The sequence below is a fragment of the Gobius niger genome (genome assembly GCF_951799975.1).
Source record: "Gobius niger genome assembly, chromosome: 20".
Classification (NCBI taxonomy): Eukaryota; Metazoa; Chordata; class Actinopteri; order Gobiiformes; family Gobiidae; genus Gobius; species Gobius niger.
Window position 1 is genome coordinate 14321237 of NC_136871.1, and position 13436 is coordinate 14334672.

Genomic DNA, 13436 nt, shown 5'->3' on the forward strand with positions numbered 1-13436 from the left:
TGTGAGATAAGCGCCCTCTTTGCGCAGGGGGACATCTGGACAGCGCAGTCTTTTTTATTTGCTTTATAGTCTGAATATATTAAAAGTATTTCACAATGAAAAGAGATGCTGACAAGAGCAAGAGGGAGGAAAAAATGTGTTAATATGGAGAGAGAGGGAGGGAGAGAGCGAGAGAGAGGTGGCAGCCTCCCAAAACACTCCAACCAAATCAAAGCGATGCCAGTTCCTAATTGATTCACTTAACAGCTCCTTAAGCATGCCAAGATTAACCAGTCTATTAACGGTAAAATCTCTACAGGTTGTTCGCCACAAAAATGGAGGCAATCCAGTGCAGATGTGCAGAAAACCACAAAATCCCACCCATATAACTACAGCTTGTTCTTTTTACTGTCTATGGGGATGTGCTTCTCCTTATAAATGTGTATGTTCTGTTGATAGCCTGTAATTTTAGGACTTGCTCATGTGAAGATATAAACAATGACAAAAGGCATTCCAAACAAGTCACGATTATGGGCTAGCTCAAAAGCTGCATTGCCGTCCGTCTGCTAACTCTCGCCTGTCTGTTGATCATACAAAAGAAAGTTTCAAAAACATACACACAAAAAAGGGAAATTGGCTGGAGTTTCTTCATTTTTCACCTCCAGGATGTTGTGCTTCCCTTTTCCCTTCTCTGTCAATCTCCCAAAGTGTCTCCGGTGCTAACGCGTGCGTGATTGCTCGTGGGGTGTTCAAGTCTGAAGGTGATGCTGTAATGAAATGTGGATCTGACGCCTGCTTTGCTTTGAGGTGATACAGCGCGTCAGGAATGATCAACACAACACAAGCCCCTGGATCAGGCCCCGTCTCCTCGGCTGCCTGTTTTCCTTGTCATATTGTAAAAATGTATTATGTGTACTGTACAGATTAGAACCAGGTTGGGGATAATCCTGTCAGAATGAAGTCATCTGTCCCAGTTCTGTGCAGTCAGGCAAGCACTTGGGGGGGCGGGGGAGTGGAGGGCGAGGGGAGGGGGGTGGTGGTTTGGGGGGGAGCCCGATGTAAGCCAGGATGTCGACGTGGAGTGACTACATCGCGGCACTGCACAGAAGCCAATTATCCGTGTTTGGGATGTGATTTCATTTGTTGTCTGATATTTCCCTCGGAGCAGTGATCCTGTCACATACTCACAAATGTGCCCTTTCAAACGGGCTTCACTCCCCGGCATCTTATCATGATGTGTGATTCACTTGGACTCGCGTGGCACCGCGCACAGAAGTTGAATCCACATTCACGCTCATAATACTTTGCTTTTAATTATTTCGTTGTTTTTTTTTCTATAAAGTGGTGCGGATTGCGTTGCTCAACCAGCAGGGTTTGTTGGTCAGCTTTGTATATGTAAAGATGCATGTAGCAGATGGTCATCTCACAACATTAGACCAACTGAAGTGAACAATTCCCATGAAAAATACATGATTAATTCCACACAAAAATGATTCCTACTATTTAAAATCATTCATCAATTTGAGTTGTGTCTACATTAAGTTGTTATTCCAGTATCAACCGGAATGAATTTTGGCTTCATCCTTAACAACTGGGTGTTGCTTGCCAGAAGGGAAAACATACAGCACATTAGTAGTCCAAACATTATAAAATGGTAATCTTGTACGGATTGTTTAATTGTTCTTTGAATTATATTACTCTTTGCAATATGGGTGTGACTTTTATGACAGGTCAGAGTCCACAAAAAAACAGTGTTCATTTTGTCAACGAAAAGACTTATAGGGACTGCACAGAGTTGTGTTAAAACTAAAATGTTAATTTAAATTATGTATTTTCCGCCCCCTACATGTTCCAGCAATGGTGTAGAATGAGCCCAGACCTTTTCACCACAACTGCCTCTAAATCCTGCATTGTCACTCAAAAAGTTGTTACTTTAGGTCCGAAGTGCCGTCATGCACGAGCTTAATATAGAAGGTGCAGTTACAAGTGTGACCTGAGGTGGCAGTAGTGAGTATAAAATGGCCATTTTTTAATCTATCCCCTTTAACAAAATATTTTAAGTTTCACTCAAATTACATCAGAATGAGTTAATGATGACTTATACTATGGCTAAAAATCTATAATCTTAAGATAATTCCGTTGATTTATAAAAATGAAAAAAAATAAAGAATGGGCTAAAGCGTCTGAAATGCCAATGAAAAAATCGTCTTGTGTCCGTGTGAGAAGCTCTAGTTTGCAGTGCAGCATGATTAGATATGTTTGATCACAATAATATAAATGTTTAAAGTTGACTAAATAGCTTTTAAATATAGGCAACTTTTCTCAACTAATATCAGATTGAAACAAAACAATATCTATATTTATTTGACTAAAAGACTAAAACTAAATCACAGTATGTTGTTAAAAGTAACACTGGTATTTGTGGTGTTTTACTATTTATTTATTTTTATTGGCTGGAAGTTCTATTGTTGTTTTTATTGAAGCAGGAATTGTGTTTTAAATGACTTTGTTTTTAAGAGTTGCGTTGCCAACATATATTTGAAGACACACATTTTGCAGTCATTTTCATGAAACTAGGAGATGTTTTTGTTTATTTCATCAGTTTATTTGCAAAAGATCATGTGGGAAAAGTTGCTTTACATCAGATTTTGCTTTAGTTTCCTTGCCACTGAGCAGGTGGTTTAATATATCCATCATTCACATTCATCCAAACCACAAACCGATCTACTCTATTATCCAACCTATCTATGTAAAGTCATCCATTCATTCGTAAGAATACATGAGTCAGCAATGTTCAGCTTAAGTTATTTTTACTTGTGCTTATTTTTCCCCCCCAAAACAACCCTAGTCAAATCACGGGGAATAAATAACCCCAAAAAAGACAAACAGAAATCCCCCTCCCACCCAACCCGAGGCTGCTCAAACCTTAAGTGTTCTTGTTTTGACGATGTGAAAACCACTCTTGACAGTACACGCCAGAACACAAGCTCTATTATACAGCGAACGGCATATTACCTCAGGAAATATTCTCAGTTCACATGTGCTGACTAAACACCGCCTCTTCTGAGATTAAAAGTAAATAACCAAACCCGTTTATGGGACACCTGGAGCAACACAGTGACTCCGGCGTGAACCGCTCTCCGCTTCCCTTTGTGGCAGGTGATAAATGCACGCACCCGGGCTCGTTCTACATATCGTACGCTTAACAAATACCAAAACGGGGCTTCAGATACGCACAGGCTGACACTCTGTAATATGTTGCAAAGGAGACTCCAATTACTTGTGGTTGAGTTTAGCACTGCGGCACGATGTTAACAAAGACGTGCTGTGTTTATTGCTCTTGGCAAGGCACCTCTATAATTTGATGTTGTAGAAGGGACACTTATGAGTTGACACGTGTTGGGAATCCTGGAAGGTGGCAGACTATTCCTGCTATATCTGTCTGCGGTCTAGCTCATTGTAATACCTACCTAAAATAATATTTGTGCTTTGAACTTAATATGGTTAAGCTGTTTTTTCCACCTTCTTACTCAACTTCTTTATTACTTGTCTCATTTCTTTTATTTCCATGTGTTCATTTTGTCTTTTTATTTATGTGAGTGCTGATTTGTGTTAAAAGGTTGCGGCTCTAAACTTCTTGTTTGAACACACACATTCACTATTTGTTTTGACTTTTGTTGGTTTCTGTTTACTAGTTTCTGTGGTGACTTGGTTTCACTTCTCGAATTAAAAATACAAGCGCTAAAGTTTTTTGAGATAGTATCTGAAGAAGTAACACTTTGGACAGATGCACAACAATTCAAGACCTAAATGTGTCTCCTTCTGTCAGAACCCTATGTAGATGTATTCACATGGTAATTATAGGATTGTGTAGGAATGCACTTTTGTTGATGTGTCTGTATGAAGAATCTGTACAGAGCAGTTTTAATATAGGTCCACACCTGCCCCGCTGAGTCCTGGCATCGGTAAACAAGGAGTGCCCTCTGGGAAATGCAGTTTGTTTTGTCGAGACAATGGTCTGGGTCGGCAGCCTCACAGGAAAAAGCAACATGCAGAGTTATGGTGTTTCTCTGCTTCTTTTTCCTTAGAGAAACATTTGTTCAAGTGCAGGAGGCTTATTTTGATGAACAAACATAAATGTTTTATTTGTATTTCACATTCACATTTACTGTTGCATTTTCTAAGGATGCACCGATCGGATATTGTAGCCAATATCGGGTATCGGCAATAAATATCCAATACTGAACCGATGCCAGTTTTGGCTCTCAACGCCTTAAAAACACAACTTTTACCCCCTAAATCTAAGTAAATATGGGCTGTATATCATTTTAAAGTTAAGAACCTGTAGAATTACTTTTAACCTCCACAAATGTATATTTGATCGTCGCCCTAAAATGCGGTGCTAGCATGCTAAAAATAGCGGGTACATGCTAAGGCTAACAAAAACTAATCAAGGCTGGATCAGAAACTATGATGGAAATACCTAAAGAAGCCTAATAAAATAAAATAACCACTGCTGAAGTCAAGTGTTTGTATTTTAGTTTAAGAAATAACTGATGTAACATATTTGTAATGATCAATTCACCTCATGTGAGTTGTTTGTATTAATGTAACCTAAAGCCTGTCATAGACCCAAGGATAATTACTGTAGAAAAGTCCAGTGATCCTTCTTAAATGTTTATCCATTAGTTTATCAATAGATATAGGCTAATTGATAATTGATCTGTAAAATCATGACAATAAAATATGACTTTATTGATCTTAAAATGGAGAAAAGAGTCAATTTTCAGTCAGAGAAAGACACTTTTAAGAAAGTCTCTTGTTATCAGTAAATATCAGATATCGGCAGATACTCAAACCCAGTATCGGTAGCATCTCTAAAATGTTCCCATTCATTTCATATTATTCATTAATTCAGCAGCTAGCAAGAAAGTCTGTTGTTGTGTATAAAAGAGTGTCCAGGATTTTGATATGCATGACCAAAAGTCCAAGCGCGATAGCTGTCAAATTCTGCGAAACATTTCTACTAACTGTAATCAAATCTTCTCCAAAAAGTGAGGAAAGTGGTCGTCATGTCCACGGTTTTGGTGATGTTTTTGTCAGCCGTTATCTTGAGTTGGCACTGAGCAGCGTAGAGCGCAGCCAGACCAGACGTTAACTCATACTTTCACCGCAAGTCAAGCAGGAAATGGGAGTATTTAATAATGTCATCCGCTTTGTCATGAACACAATCGCTCAGTGCTTTGTGTAAACTTACCACTGGGGACGCCGGTTCAAGGCTAGTAGATATTGATGTTGTTCCTCGCTCAAAAATATGTTCTACAGACTTCACTTGTGGTACTTATTTTACACGGAGCAGGCGCACGAGGCACTGGAACAGAGCGGCGGTGTGTGTGAAGAGGAGCTTGAACTGTTTGTCTGCTAAATTTATCATCAGGCCTTTGGGACCGTTGAAATGAGAACAGTGGCCTATTACTGCTAAGAAGGTGTTTTATTGAGAATACGCCGACGTGCCACCCCAGGGAGAGAGAGCGTACCAGGCGGGGGAGGGAGGGAGGGAGGGAGTGAGGGGACGAGGGGGTGCAGCCCAAACCACTTGTGTTTGACAAGCTCAACTCCGGAGCGCCGCTGTCTTTACTCATACAGTTTTACATAAAAACAGATTTCCCCCTCGCGTATTTATTAACGTACAGGGAGTATTTACGTCTGTTGCCAGAATTGGTCATTTCTACAGCAGGGTTTCAGTGGGACATTAAAAAGCATCAAAGGTAACTAAATCATGACAAAATTGGATTCAAACTGGCATTGAGTTATTTCATCAACATTTTTTACTGTATAAGTTATAATACCAAAATCATTGTCTATTTTTGACCACTTTTGGATACATGTAGACCTATTTCCTCTGAGAAAAATTAAATATGCACAGTTTTTTTTTTCCCTGCGTTTGTGGCATTATAGTATTTGGGCATTAAAATGGCATTAAAAAGCATTAAATTTGACTTGCTTATGTCTGTGTAAACCCTGTGTAGGTCATGCAGTAGTTCACATAAACTAATTTAGTACTATCTAAAACTTTGTCTGTACATAAATGAATAATACATGTATCATATGCTGCTGTCAAAATTCAAATTCATCATTTTATTCACCGTAGAGTTATTCATAGCAAAACAAAATGTGTCGGAAGGATTGCAATTTGTCTATTCTCCCCCCTATGGTTGCTACTGGAATTTATTGTTCAAAATTAATTATACTTTACTGCAGGGAAAACTGCACTATTGTTGCATTCATTTAATCTAGGTATTGCAACATTGGAACTGTTTTATATCTAAAACACATTCATTACACTCTAAGGACATGCCATGTTAAAGGATGCCTCTGAATTATGTACATTTTGTTACTCAAATCCAAATCCATATATATATATATATATATACTTTGTAGTGGTAGTTGTTGACATTTTTCATGGTGACATTAGTCAAGCAGTATAAGTACAAAAGATAACATTTGGAACTATTTAATTTATTTATTCATTTAAATTTGATGATGATATTGATGAACATAAATGAATTAATAATCAGTTTGGTTCCATACAGTCCTGTGAGTTTTGAGTTCTCCAGTAGGGGGCGGGCTCCTGTTTCCCTCCCCTGGATGTCTCCTTGAGTGCAGGAGGGTGTTAAAGAGTGGGATGATATCATGACAGCTAATTGCTCTCATTGGGATGGACTTGGATGGATTGCCTTCTAGCCTCTGTAATGTTCTCTATTAATGGAAGTGCCTTCAGTGCGTCTCACACCAAACAGTGGATTTTTAAAGGGAATCAAAGTTGCAGCTGTTGTTGAGCTTCAGATGTTACGTTATTGTGTGTTTCAGAAAAATAGAGCTCTGTATGTGGCATTGTTTGTCTGCACATTAACACTGAATGAAAAACAAAATATAACAGAGTGTTCTCATAAATAGATGATAAACTGGCTGTGTTGTGCTGAACTCCAAAAAATGTGGCTTGAGAGCCCTTGGACTGTTTGTGCATTTGTTGTTCTGAGCATGTGAAATGAGTTGTGTCTTTGTGCTGCCACTGTAAACAATCACATTTAGCAGAACAATAAAGGCCAGTTTTCTTTCTTTCCGCTGTGTTTACTTATCTGCAGTTTAATTAAAGAGCCTCTTTCTCTGGGCTTCCATTGTTTCAATGGCACTGCCGGAGACCCAGCATGGGTCAAAGGGTTAACAGCCGTCAACTGTGTGTGCCTCTGTATGTGTGTGTGTTAAAGGGGCCCCACACAAAGCCCCAGTTTCACCTGCGGTCCGGCCTGTGGCTCCTATTGTCAGCACTCATTTGAATTGATTATGTTTAGAAGGCTGCTTGTGATTGGTGGAGAAGGGCGTGGTTGATTGGATAGTTTTGTATCTTGTCAGCCGGCAAAGCAACCTTGCAATCTGTGTGTATCCCGCAGTAGGCTCACACACAGCCCCACAGCAGAGCACAGCAGCCGTGGTGTGTGCCCAGCCTCTCTGCTCCTGCCGCTAACAGCTCCTCCTCTCTCCCTCTCTCCCTCCCTCGTCTGGCTGCTCTCGCCGCTCAGCTCTCCGCTCGGCTTCACTCCGCACCGCGTGGCCCGCCGCTCTCTTTACCCTGCCAGCTAAATGGAGTTTGTCAGGTTTGTCAATATGATTGATTTCTGTGATTTTGCCAGCTTTTCTTGTCTCTGGAAACTTGACAATTTAATTTGACCGGGGAGAAGGGGAAACACAGACTTGTGTCTATGTTGATGTAGAGTCAGTGTAATTGGTTAATTTTTTGTCATGTGAAGGAAGCTCTGATCCAGACTGTATTTTTGCTCTTGAGACAATGACAGTAGTTACATTCTGTTGTGTGTTGTAGCAATACTCTGTGGAGTTTTATCACTAAACTATAGTTACTCTGGCATGAGAGTTTTTTAGCAAAGTGTTTTGAGTAAGACCACAGTTTCTTCTTTCGTCTGTGTTTGTTTTACATGGTAACCTGTCAACTTTGTGCTTTTAAAGTAGGAGCATGACTGTCTCTTAGCTTGTTTTTAAATTGTTTACTTTGATAAGTGAGCTAACCAGTTCAGCAGGAACTTAGCTCTAAAGTCAGAAAAAAACAGGTGCATTGACTATTGCTGAAAGAACAACTTGACTCACTTATTAAGCATTCATCATTTCAAAGTACATTTGGGGATTCTTGAGTGACAGAACTTTGCTTGTAAAATATCTATTGTGAATTGGTCAGACTTTGCCTTTGGCCTGCACTAATCCTCCCTGTCCTTATCGTGTCACACTGAATTAAGACAAGTCTAGCACAGCTCTATTGGTGACACGGTCACATCAAAACCACGTTGGAGACACACTGTCACTACAAATGTCATCGCCCTCACCGGCATGTTAAAAGTGTGCTCTGTGTGCGGCCCATTTTGGAGAAGTGTGTACAGCTGAGAAAGTTTTGTTCGCTGCTGACTTAATTTGCACATTTTGATGTAGATTTTGAACAGGCTGACAATTCTTTCAGAATTTTCGTTGACTTTGCAAATGTTTGTGTTTGTATATTTCTGTGTGAATGTTGATGCTGGTATTTTCTTAAACCTGAATATTGTTGTGTTGAATCGTGTGACATTACAGCACCTTGCATCAGTCCAACTTAAGCATGCCTTTATAAAGAATGAAGAAATTAGGTGTGCTGAGCGGTGTGGAGCCGGGATGGGGCAGCGTGCGGCGTAATGCCATGCAGCTGTGGTGAGCCTCGCAGTTTGGGAAAGCTGGAGTGCGAGCTGATTGGCTTGACAGTTTGTAATCAAAGTTGATTTATTGTTCATTAGTAGTGCATTAGCCCTTTCAGGCAGGGGCGTTATTTGTGCAGTGGCCTGTCAAGACGGGGGCTCTGCCAGCACCTGTCATTTCTAAACCATGACATAGGCAACCAGATATTAACTGTGTGTACCCAGAAACAAGAGGGTGGAGGGGGGTCCGCGCCAGAAGCCACAGCCCCCCAGCTCAGACCCAAGCTGCTGGGATAGCCTTTCCAGCAGCGGGCCAGGCAGGCACAGGAGACAGGGGAATAGTTTAGCAGTGATATAGTGAGCCGCCAGCTGCTCTGTGCTGTTGCTCCCTGACTTCCACAACCAAAACATGTTTTTACTTGAAAAAGAGGCATTCATTCATTTTTAAGGGTCATTATACGCGTCTCTGTTTCAGATAGGGAGATTAACTCTACACTTGAGATGCCATGTGTTTCAAAGAGTTTAGAGGGAGGATCATGATAAGATTTCACGCTGCACCGTTTTACGGCTCTAGATCTTTTTTGCCATTTATCTCTATCAGCATATATGTATATGTATAAAAAAAAGAGTTATCCAAGTCCTTGAAAATCTGTGGGTTTTTTTTAAATATATATATTGCCTTTTCCTTGTGAATTTGTTGTAACTAAACATATTATTGGCATATTAGTAGATTGAATTATCTAAATGGCTTTAACATTATAATTAAATTTGGTAAAATATTTAACATTTTGTAATTTGGAAATATATATATGTCCTCTTAAAAAAAGAATTTCAAAATCCCTAGAATGTGCTTGACCTTGAACTTGTGAACTTTTTGAAAAATCCAAAATGTTTTTCTTTACTCAATTCAGATAAAATGTGGGTTTCCTTTTTTTTAATTTTTCCTGTGCTATGATTTCAGATTAAGATTGTTTATGCAAGTAATTGAGCACAACAATTTTAAAACATCATTCATAGCCCTATAGTCTGCCGTCATGGAAACGGGGATTAGCGTCGCGCTCGCCGGTGTGCAGAGAATAGAAACAAATGTTCACGGGATGTGTCAGCCATTGTCTTTTGACTTCGGTTTCATTTGTGAGGGATTTAAGAGACGGCCATCTTAATTAAATCTCAACTGACTCAAATAGCGCATCAAAAAAAAAAAAAAGAAAAACGGGCGCTGTTGCGTAACGGGCGCGGATCGCGGCCCGCCACACCGCTGAGTTTCCGGGTAACTGTGGAGGAAGCGCAGTGGGCAAGCGTGTGAGATTTGGGACGTGCCGGCCCTAATTTGTTGGAGAGGTTCGGATGTCTTGAGGAGGGAGAATTATGAAGTTGGAGGTGTGGCTTGACAGGGCAGGAAGAGTGACAGGGATGAACCGCTGGAAACATGTGTATTATAATGAGTGATGTAATGGTAGCATGGGTTTTGGTTTGCGTTTTCTAGATTTAGACTTTTTGCTATATACAATTCACACTAATATTCTTAAACAGTCAATACACTGTTTTTCCCCCCCCCTTATGGATAGATTTTCGGTGTGTTTTGTCCACCTGCTCTTGTCCACTGTGGGAACTATTTATGTATTATGTTTTGGGTGGACAGAGGCACGGCTCACTTTGGCTCTGCTGTTTATTTTTTCAAAGCTGACACTGCGGCTGGCTGATGAAAATCTGTTTGTTTGCAGTTGAAAAGTTAATTAAAATGCAATCGACTTTTGTTTTTACAGTTGTTCCCTCCGCATTCCTCCTCCTCCTCCGCTTCATGACTCCATAGCCAGTACAGAGCAGAAAAACAGAGAATTTAAGGCGTGCAGTCGTCAATTTTACTCTTTATTTTGTTTTTTTTTGATGGATTGACCAAGAGCTGTCTTTCTGTTAGGTCACCTTTAGCAGACACTGAAATGTGCAGTTTTCTGTACAGTGTTATTGTAAAAAACTGACATCTTTGAATATGAGTATTGCTCAATTTATCATGTTATGTATTTTCTCACACCTTCCACAGCTTAGAATAACATTCACACATTACTTTTATATACTTCTTCCAAAATCTTGTATTTAAAATCACGTATTAAACTCTCCGCAGAGATTTTAATCAACCATTCGATGCAGAATTCGCCTACCCCCTTTCATCTATAGGGCTAATTACATTCAGCGATGAAACGCTCATTCGGCGACATTTTCTCAGTGACGGGGGGTAAAACAACGGTATCAAACGCACGGCACTCTGTTGTTTTTACAAGGCTTATTATACTGTACCCCCTTTTATTTTCCTTCTTCACTTCTTCATTCCATTTGATGCCCCTCCAAAACAAGACGACCCCCGGGAGCACTAATGAAAATTTGATAATTCGTCTTATGTTTTCCTTTCTTCAGAGCTGCACCTCTGTGGACGGTCATACGTGCGTGTGTGTGTGTGTGTGTGTGTGTGTGTGTGTGTGTGTGTGTGTGTGCGTGCCTGACTTTCACCTCTCCCTGGCTGTCCCACGCTCATGTTCACGTTAATTACCTGATGGCAGGGCAGCCGCAGAATGGCCACCGATCTTGCAGCCGTATTTACCTGTGCCTCTTCTCCCGTCGAGTTCGACCGCTGACTTTACAATAGAGCGCAGACATGTACAGTTTTGCTTAAAGCCAGACCATATTTTGGAATTGGAGATTACACTATGGAAATAAAAAAATTAAAAAAGATGTAGATGTATCATTTTATGTAAAGAAGAAAATGCAAAGTAGACCTTGTTCCTTTATCAATAGGTTAACTGGTTACGCATATTCTTCACTGCTGTTCTATGTGAATGTACCGGTTTGCTTACACAAATTGACTTATAGGTGGTGGCTGCTATGATTTTAGAAATTTCTTTTTTCAATCACATAATCCAAATCACTTTTTTTTTTTTAGCTTTTAGTTTGTTTATATTTTCTACTTTTTTTTTTTTTTATTATTGGCACTTTTGCAACCTACAATTCCTTCACAATGACAGATTTCCACCTGTCTTTGCTTTGCGAACTTTGTTTTGTTTTCTGTCGAGTTAGAGGAGCTTAACACAACAAGAGCCATTGGTTTAATTCCCTCTGCATCATACCTGCCCTTTGTTTGATTTGGTTCTGGTTTGATTGGTTGAAAGGCTTTTTTTAGTTACACAACAAGTAGGTGATAGGATCAATGTCTATTGTTGGAAAAGTATCTCAAGTATCGGGTTTAGTCACACAGTATGGAGATTAACTTGAACTGTTGCCCGTAAAAATCAATGTGATGAATGAAATGGTAAAGAGTTTCTTAATACCGTAACAGCGTACAGTCATCAGACATTTCAGCTCTTGTATAATATAAAAAAATGCAAGAACAGAGAAATCACTTGTATAAATATTCATAGCATATTTCTAAAATAATGCTACACCCCCCTTATTTGTCACCACAGCATAAAGTGTTCCTGTCTGCACCTGTCTGCATGTACAGTATATGTGACATACCACAGATGAAGCGAGTGCGCATGTTGTGTAGCCTGTGAGTGTGCATGTGTGTGTGTGTACAGCAGGCCCGAGCCGGTCCAGCGCATATCGCCTGCAGTCACTGCGCAGCTGTGTGAGAACGTTCCCTATCAATGGTTATGCATGAGAGGCACCTGGATCGGGCCACACCTTCACCAAAAATCATAAACGTCAGCTATTTCTGGCATCTCCAGAATGTCCTCTTTTTTTTTTTTTAATAGAGCAGCAGATCACTTTGAGACGTCCCAGTGGTTATTAGCATTATTTGTTTTCTTATTTTTGTACTGTGCAAAAGTCTGAGCCCTTTTTGGTGTAAAATATAAAAAAGATCTCCATTAAATTAGCCAGAGCAGCTAAAAACCTTGTGCACCATAGAGTCCTCTTAAGTGTAGCCGGAGCTTTGTGTTAAATGGGCATAATACACTGTCCAAGGCAATATTTTTTAGCTAAAGAGCCCCCGCCCCTCTCCCTCCCCTCCCACCTTTTACTTAATAGGACGGCTAGTCTTAGGCAGATTTTCACTCCTTCAGCTCAGGATTAAATGGTAGTAGTTACATTGATCAATAGGTTAAAAAGCGTACAATCCCTCTTGCTGCTAATGACCTCAGTAGTAATGGGTAATAAAACAGTGGTCTGTAATAGCCTCTCGCAGCTTTGCACAGAGCGAGCTGCTTTAGTTTCTGTTGGAGACGCTTGAGACGAGTGTAAAACCACTTTGAAAATGGTATCTGTCCGTCCCCCCCACCCAAAAAAAAAAAAAAAAAGATGCATGCGCAATTGAATTAGTTGTGATTGCTTGTTGTCTGGCTGATATTATTTTTTAGTCTATGCAGTGGCAGCTCGCACAAGACTGAGCTGACGGTTGACCTTCAAAATAGTCCATCAAAATTAGCGACGCTCGGAGGAAAAAAGGACTTTGCTGGATAATGACTGTGAAATTAGGAAATGGGCGGCAGGGGCTATGCAAATGACAGGACAAGTCATGTGCAAAAGTCAAGATGAACTGCATATTAAGACATAATACAGTGGGGAATTAATATTGCATTTTCCTCACACCCCTCACACACACATACACACACACACACTCGCGCACACACACACACGTACACACACACACACACACACACACACACACACACACACACACACACACACACACACACACAAAGGCACACATAGGCAGTGCTTTGCAAATGAGAA

The 13436-nt window shown here is 40.2% G+C and overlaps 1 protein-coding gene across 11 annotated transcripts in view; it reads left to right on the top strand.

Annotated features, from left to right (window-relative positions):
• Positions 1-13436, top strand: part of foxp1b (forkhead box P1b) — a 169980-nt gene that overhangs the window by 111476 nt on the left and 45068 nt on the right. Inside the window, exon 1 of one of the 11 annotated variants that reach the window (XM_079578557.1) lies at positions 7376-7634. The exons of the other annotated variants lie outside the window; for them this stretch is intronic. The gene's annotated coding sequence lies outside the window, so the exon portion shown is untranslated. Of the gene's footprint in view, positions 1-7375; positions 7635-13436 lie in introns of those variants that run through there. 11 annotated transcript variants of the gene reach the window in all.